We start from the raw sequence: 4,810 nt of genomic DNA, 5'->3' as shown, positions 1-4,810 counted from the left end.
CTTTCAAACCCTTTTGGTCATACATGCTACGCCTCTTTGGCCTCTTCGTTGCTTTGCATTTTTGGCCCACATCAAAGAATGCCATCGTGTTTGTCAAATCCAAGAATTCGTTGCGCATCATGCTCCCATGTTTCGACAAGAAGTATCACATCGGAGTCATTGGTAAGCTCATCAATGCCAATTCCCGCATTCCATGGATACCCGTTACAATTCCAAAAGGCTTATTCGCAAGCGTGAGTTGGTCTCATAGATCATGTTCCTATTTGTTGGGTGGACTTGCATCCTCCTTAAGTGGCTGCTCTTCTTGAGGTGATACCTTAACCTTCTTGCTTCTTTCCTCATATGCTTTGCGATACATTTTGTTGCATAAGAGTGAGATCCTCATATACATTACAACCTGTTCCTTTGAGGTAGATCCAACCATTGTCAAGGATGATCTTTTCTTACCTCATCAGCCATGGTACATACAATAGGTCTTTCTCCCGAGCGAGGGACTCCTTGTTTTCCAACTCGATGTGCACCATAATCCATGAATCCTGACATGCCAAGTGTGTGTAGCAAAAAACTCTATCAATAGCAACTGCAAGAGATTGGGTGTTTCCATGCTTTCCTCCTTGATTCCATGAATGACGATGTTCTTTGAGCGTTTTTGTCATTCGTGCAATTCTTGAGTGTCCACATTCTTACATTCTTTTCTTGGACAAGGCTTGCATGATTGGAGATGTAGAAACCACATTATCCTTACATATATCAGCCCATGATTAGATGCATTTCTCATCTCACATACATCATGTCGTATTGTATCTATTGTTTCCTCTTTCAAACATGATCACTCTCACTTTGCTCAAGCGTTCTTTTCAATACATTCATGTCAACAAGAGAGCGTTTACATTCTTGAATTCATTCTCAAGATGCATCAAGCGTGTTGTTTGCATTTCAAGAACCTTCTTGAGGTGCTCATTCTCCACAACGAGAACTCTTAAAGTACCATTCTCCATTGCAAGTGCGCCCAACTCTTCACCTTGTTTATTGACGGTTTCTATGTAACGAGATCAAGTAAGCCATGATCATTGCTTCCGTTGTTGTAGATGATCGGGTTGGATTAGCATCCAAATTCCTTGGAGATTTTGTATCATTCTCCATGGTGAGTGTCTTTTCCACCCTTGCGAGTTTTTGTCTGACATTGGCTTCAAGTCGGTAATAAAAACGCAAAGTTTTGAGAGTTTTTTCAGTTCTGAGGTGCTGTTACAGCAAAGCCTTCCATTACACAGAAATAGAGAGAGAGAGAGTGAGAGAGAGAAGAGGAGAGAGAGAGAAAGAGAAGAGAGAAGAGAGAGAGAGAGAGAGAGAGACTTGGTAAAGAGCGGAGGTTTGTGGAAAGGCCATTGTCATATTTGACAGATAGTGCCTTTGCTTGTATGAATCTACTTCTAAGGTCATGGGTAGGCCACTACTAACACAGAGCATAAATGTGATTGTATGTGTGTTGTGTGTGTGTGTGTGTGTGAGTGTGTGTGGGAGAGAGAGAGAGAGAGAGAGAGAGAGAGAGAGAAAGATTGTGTGTGTTAAAAGAGAGAGCCAATCAATGAGAAGAAGAGAGCAAAGAGACATTGTGTGTTTTAACACACACAATCTCTCTCTGCTATCTTCTTTTCATTGAGCGATGCCCACTAATCTCCTCTCTCTCTCTCTCTCTCTCTCTCTCTCTCTCTATTGATCTATACTATATCTAATTGAGCTTAAAATTTCAAGGAAGTTAGAGGATCCATGTGTTATTCTCTCCTTCATTTCAAGAGCTTAAAATTTTTTAGGAAGAGGAAGAGAGCTCCAAGTCTCATTCATTGGTTCACTTCAAAAACAATTTAGAGAACATCTAATCCCTTCATTTTCAAGTACAAAGTGTGAATGGGTCATAGTGTGACAATGAAAGTCAAAAGACGTTGGAGAGGGTGCATGGGGGGAACACGCCCGGCACAAACAAAAGGGCCTCTCTATAGCTCAGGGCATTCACAGCACCCTATCTCTAGGAAAACACTTCAAACACACAACTCACACACTGCAGACCACCGCCATGCTCGATTGCCATTGCTACACACACTCCACAAAACCACACCAAGACACACCTCCTACAATTGCCGGTCTCACCCTTACACAGCACAGAGACACCCAATCTCACTCTCTCACTCAAAGGCAAAAGAAAAAAGTACAAGTCTTTTGACTTTCATTGTCAAAGGCATTGTAAATAAAGTGACCCATTCCATTTTGCACTTGAAAATTAAGGGATTAGATGTTCTCTAAATTGTTTTTTGAAGTGAACCAATGAATGAGACTTGGAGGCTCTGTGCTTCCTTAGAATTTTTAAGCTCTTGAAATGAAGGAGAGAATGACACATGGATGCCCACTCCTTCCTTGAAAATTTTAAGCTCAATTATATATAGTATAGATCAATAGAGAGAGAGAGAGAGAAAGAGAGAGAGAGAGAGAGATAAGTGGGCATCGCTCAATGAAAAGAAGATAGTAGATAGAGATTGTGTGCGTTAAAACACACAATGTCGCTTTGCTCTCTTCTTCTTGTTGATTGGCTCTCTCTTTTAACACACACAATCTCTCTCTACTATCTTCTTTTCATTGAGCAATGCCTACTAATCTCTCTCTCTCTCTCTCTCTCTCTCTCTCACACACACACACACACACACACACACACACATGCATGCATGCTCGTGCGTTAGTAGTGGCCTACCCATGATCTTAGAAGCAGATTCACACAAGCAAAGGCACTATTGTTGAATATGACAATGGCCTTTCCACAAACCTCTTCTCTTTACCAACTCTCTCTCTCTCTCTCTCTCTCTCTCTCTCTCTCTCTCTCTCTCTCTCTCTGGTGATAAACTTGAACTACATTTCGAGTTGGCATGTGGTTGTCTTAACTTTGCGATAAGCAAGTGAGCGCCCCTCTATTCATAAAAACATACTCAATCTTCGAGTTTTCCTTCCTGTGTGTGTGTGTGTGTATGTGTGTGTGTGTGTGTGTGTGTGTGTGTCATACGTACATGCACTCATCACAACAATCAACAATGCAGTGGGAGAGAAAGATGGGTAGCACATTTGCTTGCGACACGTGAAGGTGTCAATTTTTCAAAAACTTTAAGAAAGAATATAGAAGTGCCTCTTTTTAATAATTGTTCAAAATTTAAAAATACAAAATTGGTCTTTAAAAAATCCCCTTGAAAAGAAAATTCCAAATATATCTTCAAATTCAAAAGTCAATTTTGCATTGAGTAAAATTCCCCTTCAATTTATGTATTTTCTATGAGTCATATTTAACATGATACATTTACCCTATCTAGAGTAAAAAATCTTTTGGCAAAAGAAAAAAAGTACAAGTCTTTTGACTTTCATTGTCAAAAGTATTGTCAAAAGGTCATTCCAACACTATGACCCATTCACTTTTGCACTTGAAAAAGAAGGGATTAGATGTTCTCTAAGTTGTTTTTTGAAGTGAACCAATGAATGAGACTTGGAGGCTCTCTCCTTCCTTAAAATTTTTAAGCTCTTGAAATGAAGGAGAGAATGACACATGGATGCCCTCTCCTTCCTTGATTTTTTTTATTTTTATTTTTTTTAGCAAAACTCACAATTGTGAGTGAATTATATTGAACAGCCCAAAAAATTACAAGGTCTTGTCATGCTCTTGTTAAGCCATAGCATCATCCAGGGACCATACTTACATCAGCTATCAGGGTAGCCATCCCTACCAACCCGGCCCCTCCTCCTGGATACACAAGGTCCATAATCATGTCATTTTGAGATCTTTTATTTATCGATGACCAAGATTAGCCCCCATCCTAGGCATTCCATCTGATGACAACAAGGCACAAGTAGTCCTAAACCAATCTTCCAAGTGTTGCTTGCGCCCGAGTGTCCATATTAGCACTTTGCTTTCTTGTATAATTTCTGTGAAGCTTGCCTCCTTGAAACACACGACGGTTCCTTGTTTGCCATACATTATATAAGAAGAAGTATCTGACGATCTGAGTGCTGACAAGGACTGCAGGACTACTTGAATTCTTACCTCCAAGGAATAGGTCAGTGTTGAAAAAACTAATTTTTCATGTTCTTTGGACCCACTTGCATATTTTCCATGTGAGGCCTTTGATAGCTGGGCAGTCCATGAATAGGTGAGCCAAATATTCACTAGCCAACCTACACCCCAAGCATTGATTTGACCCAATCCCTCTCTCCTGAATCTTCACCCCCATCGGTAGAGCACCCCACATAACCTTCCATAAGAAAACCTTCATGTGATGCGGAACCTTTGGCTTCCATGTGTTCTCCATTACATGATCCCACCTTTCCTCCGGCCATTGCTTTTTCCATATCTTGTTAAGAGGACTAGACCAATTCTTCTTTTGCTTCATTGTCTGATAAATGCTTTTAGTATGGGGTTTCCATAAGAAACTGCTTCCGGGCCATTTTTAGGCATTCCAGTCCAACTCCAAACCACAAATTGGCATTACTAGATTGTCAAGCTCTTTCATGACTCTGTGGACAAGCAAGACCTCCAAGCTATTAAGTTGGTACTGGGCAACCATAAGGTCAATGGTTTTCCAACTCTTGTTTCCACTGTCCCAGAAGTGCCCAAGTCGCTTCAGACCCTTATTATTCAGTTTCCTTGCTGTCTCAATCCAATAGGGAGTTTGTGGCGGATCTACAACTTTGGAAAGCCAGGGAGACCAATGCAGAATGGAGTTCTTGAAGTATCTGGCTTCTTCCCCCACATTAAGACTCCTACTGCTCTATTGCATTTTCT

This window comes from Adiantum capillus-veneris, unplaced genomic scaffold (genome assembly GCF_014529385.1).
Source record: "Adiantum capillus-veneris isolate H3 unplaced genomic scaffold, ASM1452938v2 Hic_scaffold_326, whole genome shotgun sequence".
In the NCBI taxonomy this organism is placed as follows: Eukaryota; Viridiplantae; Streptophyta; class Polypodiopsida; order Polypodiales; family Pteridaceae; genus Adiantum; species Adiantum capillus-veneris.
Note: the sequence above shows the minus strand (reverse complement) of the source record.